This window comes from Diceros bicornis, chromosome 11 (genome assembly GCF_020826845.1).
Source record: "Diceros bicornis minor isolate mBicDic1 chromosome 11, mDicBic1.mat.cur, whole genome shotgun sequence".
In the NCBI taxonomy this organism is placed as follows: domain Eukaryota; kingdom Metazoa; phylum Chordata; class Mammalia; order Perissodactyla; family Rhinocerotidae; genus Diceros; species Diceros bicornis.
The window spans coordinates 34,492,687-34,510,930 of NC_080750.1; the positions used below are offsets into that span (position 1 = coordinate 34,492,687).

Below are 18,244 nucleotides of genomic sequence, written 5' to 3' on the forward strand. Positions count from 1 at the left end.
AATGGCAGGGGTAAAAATGACAAGATGAGAAGAGAAAGAGACAAAGCCATAGATACTCTATGGCGGGTCAAGCAGGTGGTGGAAAAGAAGTGGATGACAAACCTGTAAACAATCTTCCTCACTGAACAGGGGGGATGAGTAAGCTATTTTCAATGTGTTTGTGTACTTGTTTAACATAAAGTCATGGAAAAGGAAAGCCAGCTCTCCAGTCCATAACAGAGGCTATGGAGAAGCTGTTTAGTCTAGCTGCCCTGAATCAATGACTTGGGAGGTTGGTTGTATTGTGTGTATTTGATTTTGGCCGGTTCCCCTTATTTCATTGCTCTCGATTTTCTTATCTCCACAATAAGGGTTCCACAGCTAAGCCTACTGAGTGCCTGTGTCTGCCAGATATTTTACATGCATTTTCTCACAACAACCCTGTAAGGAAGATATTATTTCCATTTTACAGATTAGGAAACTGTGAAGTGTTTACAGAGATTAGATAGTTTTAATATTTATAGTTATAGTAGAAGTTGTTCCATTATTATATTGGGGTTGGAGAAGACATTCCTAAGCAAAATTAAAGCCCACAAACTTTTAGGGAAATAATTACAGATTACTCTCTTTAAAAATTTTTAATTTCTGGGGCCGGCCTGGTGGCACAGCAGTTAAGTTCTCATGCTCCACTTTGGTGGCCCGGGGTTCACGGGTTTGGATCCCGGGCACTGACCCTGATACACCACTTGTCAAGCCGTGCTGTGGTGGCATCCCATATAAAGTAGAGGAAGATGGGCAGGGATGTTAGCCCAGGGCCAACCTTCCTCAGCAAAAAGAGGAGGATTGGCAATGGACGTTAGCTCAGGGATAATCTTCCTCACAAAAAAAAAAAAAAAAAATTTAATTTCTGAGCCAGCCCTGATGGCCGAGTGGTTAAAGTTTGGTGTGCTCTGCTGCAGCAGCCTGGATTCACTTCCCAGTCACAGAACCACACCACCCATCTGTCAGTTGCCATGCTGTGGCAGTGGCTCACATAGAAGAACTAGAATGACCTACAACGAGGATATACAACAATGTACTGGGGCTTTGGAGAGGGGAAAAAAAAAAAAACGAAGATTGGCAACAGATGTTAGGTCAGGGAGAATCTTTCCCTGCGGGGGGAAAAAAAAAATTTAATTCTTGAATGTTGAAAGATGCCTGAAGACAGTTAAAAGGCAAATGACAGGCTGAGAGAAAATATTTGTGCCATATATATCAAGCAACATATCAATATACAGAATATACAAAAAGCACTCACAAATCAATAAGAAAAATTGCAAATGACCCAAGAGGAAAAAATGGGCAAAAAATATAAACAGGCAATTCACAAAAATGGAGCTATAAACGGCCAAAAAATATGAAAAGCTGCTCATTATTTCTAGCAGTCATGGGAAAATCTTATTTTTAATATTAAAAAAAGTTGAAATGTTTTAAATTTAGATAATCATATTTTTAATTTCCAAAAACTGTAATCAATTCTTTTCCACAGCAGCCTATTCTGTTTTAAAGAGTGCGATATTCTCTTAATTTCTCTTAGAATAATAATTATATGCTTTTAAAATTGTCTTCCATTTCCTGTATTAACTCTACTTTCTCAGATGTTAATCCAATGAAATGAAATAATATAACAAATGAAACAATTTGATTTTATTCCAATATTTGGCAGTTTTCAATTGTTTATATTTGTAAAAAAGGTCTATATTTGTTGATGTGTATTGAAGATATTTAATATCTCAGCCGTGAATACAGATTCCCATCTTAGGAGCCAGCTATGGCGATTGCCGGGATGGCAAGGGCCAGGGGGACTGAGTGTGGCCAAATGAGCTCTTTTCTTTAGGGTGGCTAGATACCTTGTCTTCTATGTGTTCGGGGGGCTCCCTGTCCCTCAAGCTAGTTATCAGTTATAGGGGCTACTTCTCTAACCCCAGTGCTCATAGTTGGAGTCTTACTCATCAGAACTCTAATTTTACTTGGCTATTTATTTATTTATTTTTAAACTTTATTTTTCTCCCCAAAGCTCCAGTAGATAGTTGTCAGTCATAGTTGCACATCCTTCTAATTGCTGTATGTGGGACTCAGCCTCAGCATGGCCGGAGAAGCAGTGCGTCAGCGCACGCCGGGGATCCGAACCCGGGCCACCAGCAGCAGAGCGCGCACACTTAACCACTAAGCCACGGGGCCAGCCCTTTATTTGGCTATTTAATCATGTATTCATGGCTTTACCCCAGGGCTGAGGACAAGTCAGCAGCTCTGAGTTGCAAGCTGATACAGGTATTTCCCAGACCCTTAATTACACGCCAGCTGCCTCTCAGACTTAGTTTCCTACTGTGCCCCAGCTACTTCCGATCAGGGCTTGTTCCCATTCTCTAGCAGGAAAATTTGTTGAGAAGTCTCTTCTTTCACTTACCTGAGGGTTCTGGTTCTTTGTCTCCCTAAGTTTTCTCCTACCTGGATTAAATCTTCTAGAAATTCCACACTGTTTTGGTCTATTGGTACCCTTCCTGTTATGGATTTATTTGTATTGCTATATTTCTTTCATCGTCTCAGTCTAGTGTACACTAGAGAAATCTAACCTAGTTTGGGAGTTTAGGGAAAAACCTTCCCTAGAGATACATTTCAAAACGTAGACCTACGTTTGAAGTTTGGTGTTACTCAGAAGCAGAGAAATATGGGAGATGGCCTTTAGAGATTTCCTTCATATTCATGATTCACTGGTTTGCCAAGTTTGTGTTTATAGTTGAGGATTTTTTAAAAATGAAGTAAAAATGAAAGAAAATAATAAATTCATTTTCAAAACATGGAGGCTCAAAAATCTGAAATTGCAATGGGCTGAGCTCAGCATTTTAGCCAGCACCTCTGTCATCACCTCATTGGACTTGCTCTGTTTAGGCCTAAATGAGCTTCTCAAAGAGATAGAGCTTTTACTGGACACTGGAAGGCTTGTCAAGGGGTTACCTTCTTGTAGAGAAGGAAAGCTCACTTCTTGCCTCAGCAACAATTATCTCCTTTAACTGTCTAATTTTATCGGGGGGGGGAAGCCATTAGAGAAACTGTTAATAAAATATAAAAAACTAAACTGATCTTTCCTACAGAATTTAGAGTAACTAGAATTTATATTGCCTTTCTTATTATAATTGATGATTATTTGACTACCATGATCATACCTTGACCCTCAGCATGAGGATCAGAACATTATTACTCATATAATCTTGTTAATGGGATAAACTGATGGCTGAATTCTAGTGGGACCAAAGAAGGGATGCTTCTTGTCACATCTGTTAAGTTTGAGTTTTAGAAATTTGTACTTGGAAGACTTTCTCTAGCATACAGAAATTGAACGAATGAGCTGAGTCCCCAAGTTAAGATCACTGTAGTAGTCATTTAATGATACCTCACTTACTTTGTGAAGAATCCCCAAGTATGAGCATAAAATTCCAGAATGTCTACTTGAAATGCATTGGAAGCATGAATTTGGTTATCCTCTGGATCAAATTCTTCCTGCATATATAGCAATGTTCACCAAAATACTAAAATTATAGGCATTTATCATACGATTAGCCATGAACTGACTGCTATTTAGCAATTACCAACACTTCAATTGAAAAGTTTACTTGAGAATGACAATCAAAGGAATGTATTAGTTTCTATTTCTCTTTCCCTGTATGCTCTATCCCTGTGGAAAAGTATATCCCCAGGAAGCAATATACTTGGATTATGTAATCTGAACTCCCCACAGAAATAGCTTTTTTGAGATATAATAATTTACCCGCTCAATTTTTATAGAAGTTTGCTATACGAAGAACATTTTTGGGGTCATTTTCAAAACACTAAAATTAAGCAATAATCCAGTTTGTATCCTAATGTCCCTTATGGAAAGATTTCTTTTGGTATTCAGTGAAAGGAAATTTTTTTCTTGAATATACTTTTTTTTTTTTTTTGGCATATAAAAGTTTATTACTACCATGTTTGCATCATCAAAACTTATGATCTTGGTCTTTTCTTCTCGTGTTTGCATAAGGCCAACAGAGAGACATTGGCTACTTGACAACCCTAAAGTGGACTCCAGGAACGTCACCAACAGCATGACCTTTACAACCAAATCCAGTAACCAGAACTTCATTGTTTTCCACAATAAAGTTCAAGCAACCATCATTGGGCATGAAAGCTGCGAGTTTCTTGCTATTCTTCATCAGCTGGCCCTTGACACACTTCTTGTCGGCAGAATTTAGCTGTTTGGCTTCAACACTGACTTTTTCCAGCAAAATTCCCTTTGCACGTGAAGTGCCTAAAAGGGGGCGGGCCTTCAGGGCTGTGCCCAAATGGGCTTTCTTGTACTGTTTGTCTTGCCACTCTGGTCCTGTCGGTGGCCGTGGAGGTTCCTGGCCGTATGAAGACCTTCACACTTGCCCACCTTGCTTGTGCTGCAAGTCCGAGTGAAAGATCTAATATACTTTTCAAAAAAACTCGTGGTAAAATACACATACCGTAAAATTTACCATCTTAACCATTTTAAAGTGTAAAGTTCAGTAGTGTTAAATATATTCACATTGATATGCAACGAATCTCCAGAACTTTTCATCTTATAAAACTGAAACTCTATACCCATTGTGCCAGTTAATTTTATATGTCAACTTGGTCAGGCCACAGTGCTAGATATTTGGTCAAACATTATTCTGGATGTTTCTTTGAGAGTGTTTTTGGATGAGATTTACATTTAAATTGGTAGACTTTGAGTAAAGCAGACTGTTCTCCTTAATGTGGGTGCGCCTCATCCAATCAGTTGAAGGCTTGGCTAGAACAAAAGATTGACCTCCCCCAAGCAAGAGGGAATTCTGCCAGCAGACAGCCTTCAGACTTAAACTGCAACATTGGCTCTTCTCTGGGTCTGCAACCTGATGGCCTACCCTGCAGATTTTGGACTTGCCAACCTCCATAATCGCATGAGCCAATTCCTTCAAATTAATCTCTGTTTATATATATAAACATCATCTTGGTTCTGTCTCTCTAGAGAACCCTAATTAATACACCCATTAAATAATACCCATTTTTCCCTCCCCGCAGTTCCTGGCAACCCCCATTCTACTTTCTGTTTCTATGAATTTGACTACTCTAGATGCCTTATATAAGTGAAATCATATAGTATTTGTCTTTTTGTAACTGGCTTACTTCATTTAGCAGAATGTCATCAAGGTTCATCCATGTTGCAGCATGTGTCAGAATTTCTTTCCTTTTTAAGGCTGAATAATACTCCATTGTAGGTATATACCACATTTTGTTTATCCCTTCATCCAGCAGTGGACACTTCAGTTGTTTCCATTTTTTTGGCTGTTGTGAATAATGCTGCTATGAACATGTGTATGCAAATATCTCTTCAAGACCTTGCTTTCAATTCATTTGAATATATATATATTCAGAAGTGGAATTACTAGATCATATGATAATTCTATTTTTAATTTTTTGAGGAACCATCATACTGTTTACATAGCGGCTGTATCATTTTACACTCCCACCAACAGTGTCCAAGGATTCCAATTTCTCCACATCCTTACCGACCACTTGTTATTCCCAGCAATAATAATCCTGCAAGAACCCAAAATAATCTTCTGGAGGGGTCATTTTTGTTGTGAGATGGTAATTTATATGTGTGTATGTGGGGGAGGATGCTGATATATTTTCAGTCCTGGAAAATAGGATGTTAAGACGTGATACATACTTAATTTAGGCTGAATCTACATGACATCAAAACGGTTGTTTAAAAATGAAAAATTCTGTCAAGAAGTTAGTTTACCCTGCGGTGCTAAATGACTGGAGTGGCAGGTTTTCTTGTTTAGAATTTGTGTACAAGCAGCCTTATTTAAAGTTTTTCTCCATAAAATGTACATAGATCATTACAAATGTCACCAAGTCATTTTGAGTGGTAAGCATTTTTAAATTCTGAGGGAGTTTATAATGTAAAGCAGAAGGCGCAAACTGGCAGGCCACAGGCCAGATCAGGCCTGCAGACTTATTTGATTTGGCCTGCACATATGCTGGCCCACACAGTGTTTTTTAAAAATTTGAATTAGTTGACAACTTTTTTAATGGAGAGATTTCATGCAAAAGTCTTGATTTCTAGCTTTTTGGGAAAAACTAGCTGACCTGGCAAGAGCGGGCCGACATTCCCACGCAGCAACAGTTGGCTTGAGCTGAGCAGCAACTGCCCTTTTAGCCTGGGCTTGTGCTGTCCAGTTCTCCACAGGCCCCACCCGCCCTGAGGCTGGAGAGCTGTGGACACCCAGACAGCAGACTTCTCCGTTTCCCCAGGAACCACTTATAACTTCCTAGAACGTCCAGTAGTTTGCACAGCCCACGGTGAGCTCTCAGTAACGGCCTGATTATTTACTGATTCTGATGCTTCATGTGCTAAAATTGCTCAAGATCCTTTACTTTCTTTCTTGGTGGAAAAGGAGACCGTAAGACTATGGCCTTAAAACAAATGAAATACCAAAGGAAAAGGATTTAGCCAATGCAGAGATGGGGAGACACCTTAAAAGAAAATAGTAATGCAAATGTAATTTTTTTAGTAATCAATTTAGCCTTGAATTCTTTTTCCTATGTGAGGAAAACTGAAGAAAACAGCACCCAAGACATGTTTCAAGCTAAGCCCTCTGTTTAATACAAGAGAGAAACAAGGGGCAAAAGGTTAGTCGGCCGTCTCACAGTGGCAGAATTCTTGAGTTAACATAAATAGAAATAGATATAGAAAATGAAGACCATATGGTTGGCTAGATCAAAGCCACTCTGTGTGTGTGTGTCTGTCTCTGTGTGTGTGTGTGTATTTGCTAGGCCACCCACTGAGAAAAATATTCAACTTATTGTGTCTCAGCTTATTGACTTCTCCCTTTTAATTACTGAGGCACTTGAAGTTCTTATGCACTTTCAGGTGATAGCAAATGAAAAATGTGTCAAAGAAAAATACAATTCTCTCTCTCTCTCTTTTTCTTTTTGGTGCTCGTGTTGACTAAGAGAAACACGAAAGTCTTCTGGAAGATGTGCCTTAATCTCCAATTCAAAACATGGTTTCAAGAAAACAGTTATTTAAACCTCTGCTTGCAGCATATTTGCTATTATCCTACCAGCCAAAGCAAGTCATACGACCAAGCCCAGAGTTTGTCCGGAAATGGCCTATCCAAGGGCGTGGATTTAGTGAGGTGTGCTTTCAAGACAAAGGAACTGTTCTGGAATGGGTAAATAGAATCTAGGTCAGCACCTATTCTGGAAAAATACAGTAGTAAAATCCTTTATTAAATTTTAATTTTAATATTTTTATCCTTTCTATTAAAAATCATGCTAATTTTAAAAATGTAAGAAATATAGAAATTACCAAGAAGAAAGAGAAAAATCACCCAAAGCCCACAATCTAATAAGAAATATTCTTAAAGTTTGGTGCACATGATTCCGGAAACCTCTCTGCATATGTACCTCTCCACTTAGAAGTGGTTCTGATCCACTTGGAAGAGTCTTCAGAGATGGTAGAGGATGGCGGCCTGGACTGAACCTGAATCATCCTTCACTCCTAGAACAGTTTTCAATACTCTTAATTCTTTGAGCTGTGTGTCTGTTTGCCAGTGTGCTTTGACTCACCAGAGACAGAGAACCTAAGAGAAGTTGGAGAGAAGGGGAAGAGGCAGCCTTTATCCATTGAAAAAATCAGCAAAAAAGGAAGAGAAGAGAGAAGGGGACAACAACAAAAGCTGTCCAGGATGGAGAGGAGAGAGTAAAGTATGATAGACCAGTGGGGATTCGATGACGCAGCCAGGGCTGACTTATCTATGGGGCACAATGCTGGGGGCCCACGATACTTTTGGAGACCCATGAAAACATTTAAAAAAATTTTTTTTTAAATTTTATTGAGGTCATAACAGTTTATAACTTTGTGAAATTTCAGTTGTACTTTATTATTTGTCAGTCACCATATATATATGTACCCCTGTACCCCTTATGCCCACCCGCCAACCCCTTTCCCTTCATGTTCTCTTTGCGCATGTGTTTCTTTATCTTCCACATATGAGTGAAATCATATGGTGTTTGTCTTTCTCTGTCTGGCTTATTTCACTTAACATAATACTCTCAAGGTTCATCCATGCTGTCGCAAATGGGAGGATTTTGTATTTTTTTATGGCTGAGTAGTATTCCATTGTATATATATACCACATCTTTATCTATTCTTCAGTTCTTGGGCACTTGGGTTGCTTCCACATCTCGGCTGTTGCGAATAATGCTGCAATGAATGTAGGGGTGCATAAGTCTCTTTGAATTGTAGATTTCAAATTCTTTGGATAAATACCCAGTAGTGGGATAGCTGGGTCATAGGGTATTCCTATTTGTAATTTTTTGAGAAATTTCCATACTGTTTTCCATAGTGGCTATACCAGTTTGCATTCCCACCAGCAGTGTTTGAGGGTTCCCTTTTCTCCACATCCTCTCTAGCATTTGTTGTTTTTTGTCTTGGTGATTATAGCCATTCTAACAGGAGTAAGGTGATATCTCATTGTAACTTTAATTTGCATTTCCCTAATGATTAGTGATGTTGAATATCTTTTCATATGCCTGTTGGCCATCCGTATATCTTCTTTGGAAAAATGTCTGTTCATATCCTCTGCCCATTTTTTGATTGAGTTGTTTGTTTTTTTTGTTGTTGAGTTCTATGAATTCTTTATATAGTTTGGAGACATACTCCTTGTCTCATAGATGATTTTCAAATATTTTTTCCCAGTTGGTGAGTTGTCTTTTTGTTTTGTTCCTGGTTTCCTTTGCCTTGCAGAAGCTCTTTAGCCTGATGTAGTCCCATTTGTTTATTGTTTCTTTTGTTTCCCTTGCCCAAGTAGACATGGTATTCGAAAAGATGCTTCTAAGACCGATGTCAAAGAGTGTACTGTCTATATTTTCTTCTAGGAGTTTTATGGTTTCGTGTCTTACCTTCAAGTCTTTAATCCATTTTGATTTAGTTCTCGTGTATGGTGAAAGATAATGGTCTACTTTCCATGAAAGCATTTTAATTCCTCTAACATAAGAAGAAAAATAAATGAACTTTTAGGTCAAGGAAAATGTTTTAATTTATAATGTTAATATATTTATCATTATATCAACATAGTCATAAAACACAATTTTTAATACTGTATCTTTTCATGGAGGAAGGGGCCGATGAAGGCAAAACTGCCTGAGGCTCACAAAAGTCACAGTGTGGCCCTGGATCCAGTGGCATGTCCCAACATGTTCAAATTTATTCAACATGTCTGTGCCATGCATTCTAGGACATTTTGCCACTTACAATATTATTCCAATTTTATGAATGAGGACTCTGAAACCTGGAAGAAAGTGGGACAGAGAAAGTAGTGGAATTGGGAACTGCCCCAGAAGTCAATTCACTGCTCTTTGCACAGTGTGCCACAGGAGGTGGCAGATATGAAGTAGGGACCAATACGGGAAAAGAACACAATCGAAATTTAAAATATGGAAGGCTTTATAATTGGTCAAGTATTTCCCCAGGCACCAAACTTTCTTCCTGAGATAACACTTAGGTGCTTAAAGGAAGATGCAGGGAGCTCAATCGAGCTCAAGAGGGAAAACGAAGAGATGGTCCTGGACACCCCACTCAGACAGCTCCATCGGGTGGGTTATTACTAGATGTTTTGCCTTCCTTTGTAATCATGTTCTACAAAGATGAATAAGACACTAGAAAAACAAGGTCAATTTAAGCTCTTGCAGAGAGTTAAAGCCTTTTAAAGAAATTTAGTAAAATTGCTTGCCTCTAAGTTGTTCCTGTATGTGAAGGAAGGTTGCAATAAAACTCAGGAATGAGTTAAAGTTCTCACCTGAGAAATATGTATTTTCAAAAAAAAAAGATTTCTGACATAAAGATTGCTTTTGTTTATTAGAAAACGTATATATGTGTGTGTATATATATATATATGTGGGAGATATATATTGCCCCTATTTGCTGTATTACCTATAAATTAATTTTACTCTGAACTTGAGCTTGTGTTTTGATAGGTAGCACCAAATGAGTCATTCAAACAAGAAAAGACATGATCTCATGAGCATTATTTTAAAAGTTTACTCCATTCTTCAGAAGACTTCATGTTTCTAGAAACAACAGTCTGCCTCCCAAATGGCCACCTGAGGAAAATGAGATAAGCCCTGTAGGGGCTGGAGAGAGGACAGTGCCTCTGGGCGTCACGTGCTGATAATCACTCCTCAAAGAGTCATAATGTTGAGTCTGAGACAAAGACCATCCCAAAGTCTAACTCTCCAATTGTAAATGATCAGATAATGTATTAAAAATTAATTTGGATTAGAAGTACCCCGTGATTCACTTTATGCAGATCTGAGAAAGCAAGAACATGAGTTAGCTTACAACTAACACGGCAGCCTGTTTTCCTTGTTAGCTGCAGGGGAGAATAATGTACAGGAAAAGGTGACGTAATGATTGTCTCACTTTCATTATTCTCTCCCAAATGAATAACCTTCCACACCAAGGATGAGCTCACTCACTATTAGTGGAATAACATCTGGTGAGCCAGGGCCCCCTGCTGAACATGCTCTTGGTTTCAGACTATATTTGACCATCAGAAACTCAACCACTGTTGCATGTATCACATATGCAGTCCAGTTATATTGTGAAAAATACTTTAAGGGGTAAGAAAATACTGCTAAAAGTATTTTAACATACAAGATTTTTCCTTATGAAGCAAGGCACTAACCTGTTCCAAAAGAAGTCCTAGGCTATTATTAGAGTGGAATATCTCAGACATGTGACAGATGCCTTGGTCTCTTTGGCTGAGGCTCAGATGCTTACCATAGCTATCCAAGTTTAAATTTCAAATCACGGATAGGAATCTCTCTCCTTCAATTTCCCTTCCCATTCTTAATTTCCAGGCAGGCCTGCCACACTGGCAATGGTGAATTTTGCAGTGTAATCTATCTAATAGATTTACTGTAATGATGAATCACCCTAGTATTTAAATCTAATGAGTAATGCTATAAGTCAATTTGGTTTTTAAAAATGCAGCATAGCTAGATCATCAGTTAAATGTGCTAATACAGAGTAATGTAGATGTTCAGAACACACGCTCAGTCGGTCCTAACGGTCATGAACCTAGAATACTCTGGAATCTGCTGTGTGCCAAAGCCTTTAGGGGGATTACTTACTTAAAATCGTGACATTTGGGAAAGAATTTCATTCCATCAGGACTCAGGAAACTTCCTCAAGTTTAGGCATCTCTCATTGTTCTTCCCATAAAATGTAGTAACACTTTATTGTGGAGACACTAACAAGCTATTATTGTTTTTATTTAAAAGACTGATTATGAAAATAATGCCTATTCACTGAAGAAAATATGGTAAATTCAGAGAAGCATAAAGAAAATACAATTCATTCTGATTCCAACCACCCAGACCTTTTTGTGTATGTTAGTCTTTTTTATTTGAGTAGATGTTTTCTCATCTTATTAACTATTCTTCTACAATTTCATTCTAAAAGGCCATGTAATATTACATCATATGACAATGCCATAATTTATCAAGTCAATTCCCTACTGGACACACAGTATACTTCTAATTTCTTGTAATTATAAACAAGACTGTGATAAAGATCTGTGTAGCTAAATCTTTGCCCACATAGGTGATTATTTCCTTGGGATACATTTGCAGCAATAAAATTGCTGAGTCAAAGCGAACGTATGTTTTTAAGGGTTTTTGTTGTTGTTTTTGGCTTAAACAACAGATATTTATTTTCTCAAGGTTCTGGAGGCTAGAAGTCCAAGATCAAGGCGTCAGCAGGTTTGGTTTCTTCTAAGGCCTTTCTCCTTAGCTTGCAGATGGCTGCCTTCTCACTGTGGCTCTTTCCTCTGTGCACTCACATATCTGTGTTCATATTTCCTCTTCTCATAAAGATGTCAGTCACATCGGATAAGGCCCACCCACATGACCTCATTTTACCTTAATTACCTCTTTAAAGGCCCTACCTCCAAATACAGTCAACATTCTGAGGGACTGGAGTTATCACTTCAACACGTTAATGTGTATAAAGAATGGAAGGAGTGCAGGATCATTTAGTAATTTAATTTTGGATAATTTTTGGAGAACTGGAATAAGTTTAAACATAATCCTCTTCCTCCAAGTAATAGTCAAAATGTTCAATGGTTTTGTAGAAATCCTACTAGAAAGAAACCTGTAGACATATTTATCAAATTTCTACAGAAGGAGAAAAAGCAGGAATTCCTAAGCTTAAAAGTAAGGGGTGGGGATGAGGGCGAAATCACCCAGAGAACAATATTGGTTTAGCTACACTCAGTAAAAATTTTTTGCATGCAAAAACTTTGAGAAGCAAAGGGGTGGAAAATATTGGTTATAATGGACAATTATTTGTTACAAAAGGTTATGGAGATAATAAAAATCCTTCTTTTCAGAGTTGAAAGAAGTAATGATAAGAATGAATAAAGAAAAATGTAAAGGCATTTTACAAAAATGTGAAGCAAAGTAGGAAACATTCAATGTCATTTATAATCAAAGAAGCACATTTTAAAAGACTTGTGTATGTGTGTTTAAAACCCTTGCAAACGGCTAGAATCCATTACTGCTAATGGGTGACGAAACTGCATGAGTTAAATCAACTCCAACATTGTGCCCGAAGCCACAGAGCTCTTGGCAACCTCTCCTCTAAGAATTCTGTTTCCTGAAAGTGGAGGCAGCAAAGGGTTGGAGCTGTTTTGCACAAATTGCCCACAACATTGTAATGGGTAATGGGAAGACAACCTAGCCCATGCAGGACACCTGTGCAGGCCTCAGGGGAAAAGGAGACAGCGGGCTTGGCAGCAGGACACCTTCCTACAGCCAAGCTGCTCAGTACACCAACTCCCCCCTGGTGAATCCAAGCACCAGCAGAATTAATGGGGATAGACTCAGCTTGTGTATTGCAACACCCACCCACACGCACTGAGCGAGGCTCCATTCCAAGAAGACCAGCTTCAAGGTGAGGGCCTCAGAGGAGAAGCATTGGTATTAACCACGAGCTTGTTAGGTATGCAAATTCATGAGCCCAATGTACTGAATCAGAATCACTGGAGAAGAAGCCTAGGAAATTGTGTTTTAGCAAGCTCTCAAGGTGATTCTTGGAGATTTTAAAGTTTAAGAACAAATGATGTAAAAAACCCAAAGCAGATTGCCCCTGCATCTCTGCCCCCTGTACTTGAGGGCCTGACTCTGACCATAAAATCATAAAAGGGTTAGTAGTTTCAAAATGGTAGAAACTAAGGAAAAAACCCCAAAATAAAACCACTACCTATCAGCCTTTTACCTACCCGTAACATCAGGACATGAATGAACAGAGTCAATCTTTCATAAATTTGCTTAATTTTAAGTGAGCAAAGATCTTTCGGCCACTGAACAAAAAGGAAATTCATTTCTTTACTAGAATGGCAGTACAAATTCATATTTGCATCAAAATAAACCACTACCCATTGAGACACAGGAAAAAGGAATGTAGAAATTATGAATACTTGCTTCTCTTGAACTTTAGTAGCAGAAGCAGGACTGTTCTCACAATGCTCCTGACAATACTTATGCAACAGGATGCTGGGGAGTCTGGGGACAAGATGCATGGACCTTCAAGAACTCCTCAAGTTGTTCCATCTTCTCAACTGGATAAAGAAAAATGCTCGCTGTTTTTTTTTTTCCTTTTTTTGTGTGAGGAGATCAGCCCTGTGCTAACATCTGCCAATCCTCCTCTTTTTTTGCTCAGGAAGACTGGCCCTGGGCTAACATCCGCGCCCGTCTTCCTCCACTTTATATGGGACGCCACCACAGCATGGCTTGCCAAGCAGTGCTTCGGTGTGCGCCTGGGATCCGAACCGGTTCGCCGCAGCAGAGGGCGCGCACTTAACCACTTGCACCACCAGGCCGGCACCAATGCTTGCTGTTTTAAACTACTCCATTATTGGGGTGGAGTGGGGTGGGGAAGTGGCAACATCATTTTTCAGGGTGGAGGCTCTGGACCTGGGATCTAGAAACAGTGGCATAACCAAGCTGAGGCTGGCGTGGCTAGTGATGGGCCTGAATGCATCAGATCTCAGATTAACGTTACCAAGGTCCTACTTGGACTCCTCTCACAAAGGGATGCCCGGGGGCTGCATGCAGCATACTGGAGTTAGAAAAGTGCAAAAAGTTTTGGGAAGGTGAGAGAGGCTGTAAGGAAGCCAGGTACAGCCAAGTGGTTGACCTGTGGCTCCCTCCTCATGCAGGTTTTCAAAGACCCTCACCTTGGGCACGATGTTCCCGGTGCCAGCATGTGAGGCTCAGGGGTACTCTCTCCACCCATTTTTGTACATGGGGCTGTCCAAAGATGGTGATTTCAACTAAGTTCCCGGGGTTAACAATGTCCACCATCAGCAGGGCATGGCTCATCCACACCATTTCTGGAATTACGGCTTGGTCTGGGCCGAAGATGGGGTGAGCCAGCCAAGCCTCCAGGTAAAACACCAACGGGTCTCTCAGCTCCTGCACAGGAAACTACCATGGCCAGGTGCGAGCCCGTGGTGGCAGCAGCGGTAACCTCAGCGACCCGGCCAGGGACTGAGCAGGCGTCCATTCGCCCCTCGGGCCTCAGCAGCACCTGCGTCGCCCGCCATGCGAGCGCAGCTGCCCAGGAGCGCGCCGGACCAGCTGTGCCGGACTCCCGATTGGCTCGCGGCCCCGCCCACTTTACCGTTTCCGGTTTTTAAGGGTTTTGATACCGGTTGAGGATGCCTTTCTGAGGGCATGGGAGATTTGTGTCCTTCTCTGCACAAGATATCCCCAAGATTAGAGATGCTGCCCAGTCACTCCGCCTCAGTCTACCTCTGGTTCCTCATCTATAAAATAAGAAGGCTGAAAGAATGTGAAAACAATGCTTATCACGCTAAATGACTTTCATATGTTACCTCATTTAGTCTGTACATAGTCCTGTGAGACAGCATAAGTGACGTGGGGAAGTCCAGACAGCTTGTAAATCGAGGAGCCAGAACTTGAACTAGATTTGTTATCTCAAAAGGCCATGTACTAAGCTGCACAGTTTCTTCCAGGGCTATCACCCATTCACTCATTTATCGGTTAATTCGATATACTGTGTGAGTGAGAGGCACTGTTCTAGGCACACAAGACACAGTGGCGAACTGAACAAAGTCTTTGACTTCAGAGACTTTCTAGTGTGGAGACAGACATAAGTTACCATATACTATCAGATAGCGATAAGTTCTATGAGGAAGACCAAGCAAGAAAGAGGGATGAAGGATGACAAGGATCCCGTGTTAGGTAAGGTGGTCAGAGACAGGCTTTCTGAGGAGATGAAGTGAGTGAAGTTGCCATGGGGATATATGGGGGACAGACTCTCCAGTCAGAGAAGCAGCAGTACAAAGGCTCTGAGACCAGAACATGCCTCGTGTGTTTGCAGAACTGCACAGAGGTGACTGGGGCTGGAGTGCACTGAGATATGGGAGAGAAGGTTTATGCTGAGCCTATGAGTCAGTCTAAGCAGATTCTGGGGGTGGGAGGAGTTAGAGATCAGAGACACAGTTGAAGCCAGCAACACTGGTGGAATTGACATCACCTCCACAGTTCTGAGAAGGAAAGGTGGCTAACCACACGCCACCTGATTCTCCTATTCTTGAATTGGCTCTAGGTAGCTGGGAGCTTAGGCCACAGCATTAAAACTCCAGCCCTCTATGCCCTGGAACAGCCCACGAGAGCATATTTCTGGACTCAAAGGAAAGAATTCAAATCCATGGATCATTTGGCCATATTCATTATCCACTCTCTCCAGGGGAGGAGTGATGCCTGCTCCCTATACCAACACTCACATCAAAATAGAAAATAAACAATTTCTTTGACTGGAATGATCTTGCAGAATTGGGAAAACAGCCATTTTAATGTTCAAAATAATGTGGTTATTAATCACTTTAGATGATACACACATCTATCTGGAGACAGCTGTTTCCTGATGTCATTTAAATTCTTCAATCCCACATGTTCTGCTACAGGAAGGAATCTAACTTACTTTCCGTTTTTGCGAATGTGTCTTTTCAAATTTAATTTGGGATTAAATTAATTTATTATGCATTATTAAAAATCTAAATGTTCTCAGAGACCAATTTCCAAGAGTATAGTAAAAATATCATATAGTAAAAATATCATTGCTTGATGGGACTTACCTGCAGTGAATGAACTGGGCATCACAATGCTCTTCACCTGTAAGAGATGTGAAGTAAGTTGAGAGCTTTTCTTGTTCCCATGTAAGAACCTGTGAAATTTAGTGCAAGAAAAAGCTAGAATGCTTTAGAATCTTTCAGTTTCAGGATTTAATTCATTCTATGTATACTAGGGGGAAGAAAATCTTGACAGCTGGGATCAGAATCTGTTTTAGAGAAGTACTCCATACGTTACTTGGGTGGATGGTGCATCCCGAAGGCATGGATAGCTGGAGACAAAGAAAGAACAGTCATAGCTAAACTCTACAGTAAAGGCCTGGAGATGGAGAAAACTGAGTCGATGGGGAGTGTGAGAGAGGGACTGCTGGAGCAGTACAGTGATATATCTTAAAATCTGTTAAGATGTAGAATATGCAGTGTTTAGTTTTATGATCTTTTTGTTTCTGTGATGTAAACTCCACCTTCACTGTCCCAAATTTTTAGTAAATTCTACTATATGCATAGATGCCTTGTGCAAATGTAGTGCATGTGTGAACATGTGTCCTGGGGGAATCAGAGGATGAGTTCCATGTTTGGGTTAATGTGATGCAGAATAAAGACAGCATGTGCCACAGGGCAAGATAATCTGTCAATTAAACTAATCAGAAGAAGCAGCATTCAGAGCCAGAATCAACAATAAGAATGAAAGTGCCCTGGGAACTTCCAGGAATTTGGGGATGGGCACTGGACTCTTACCAGAGAAATATGGAATGGGAGTTTGAACCATCTTAAGAGGCAAAGGGACTCATCTGACATCTGGGTTACATGTTAATAACTTATACTGCTTTTGAAGTGTATGATTGTAGTGAAGATACATAATGTAGACACTGAGGGCTCTCACTCGTTGGTAACAACTAGGGCCTTTGCCTGAATGTCTAGAAGGTACCCAGCTCTCTCTGGTCTAGACATTGGTAAAGACTTCACTAGATTCTACATTTCCCAGTTTTTCTTGATTTCTATGGTCCTGAAGTAGTTCTTCATACGACCGGGTCAGAGGATTTGTGAATTGACACACAAATGTTACAGAAGTTATGTGCTATTGTGATATTCCCAAAGAAAATACTTGCAGCAAAGCATCAGGAAATATCAGGTGGGGGGATATTTGTTGAATGTAGTTCCTTGAGTCTCCCTAGGTCTTCATAGGAAGTGGGCTTGGGTTAGTGGCAATGGCATCCTGCATGACCACGGTTAGTTCTCTCAGACCAGGGAAGCCTCCATTAGAGGCTTACAAAACTTCTCATCAATTGTGCTACTTTAAACTCTATCATGCTTTTTGTAAAGTTGGAAGAAGAGAAAAAGACTTTAGCAAGCTTTATGGCTTGGATAAAACTGATTTCAAGGACGATTTTTGGTATGTCTCATCACCATTTTGCTTCATTGACCATAGGTTAGTCAATAATTACTAGACACTGCATGCATAGATGTATTGCAGTTGTGTTTTGAAGACAATTCAATGGCATATGCAATTGGTTCAATACTTAGGAGGGGCTAGGCCCAGCAGGACTGGCCAGGGTCTCCCACAGAGCTCTATTTAATAACTGATTGATTAGGATATACAGGATCAGAGATATCATATTAGCATGCTAGAAAATCCTTTTCCGAAGAGTCACATTGGGCTATATGTAGAATAATGCCATGAGCCAGAAAGGTGCTTTCTGATTGCACATGTAGGATTTATGTATGTTTACTGGAAGGGTAACTTTTCCTGTCTTCATCCCCACCCTTAGGGAAGGTAATTTGGTTTGGACAGGGTATAGTCTTAGGAACATTTTGTTTGCAGGAAGAGAAACTCAATTCAATCTAGTTTAAGTGAAATTTGAACTAAATTAAGAGAATACTGGAATAACTTAGAGAATTGAAGCATGATTCTTAGGAAGTACAGCAATTTTGAAGACCTCAGTGACTGGAACCAGGCACTCAAACACCAAATAGCACACTGTTCCGAATCTCATTTCTGCTTTCCTATG

The 18,244-nt window shown here is 40.0% G+C and overlaps 2 pseudogenes; both read right to left on the reverse strand.

The window, feature by feature from the left end:
* Nucleotides 1-3,999: 3,999 nt before the first annotated feature.
* On the reverse strand, nucleotides 4,000-4,952 carry LOC131411181 (small ribosomal subunit protein uS12-like; annotated as a pseudogene).
* Nucleotides 4,953-13,617: 8,665 nt separating this feature from the next.
* On the reverse strand, nucleotides 13,618-14,684 carry LOC131411364 (oocyte-expressed protein homolog; annotated as a pseudogene).
* Between the last annotated feature and the right edge of the window lie 3,560 nt (nucleotides 14,685-18,244).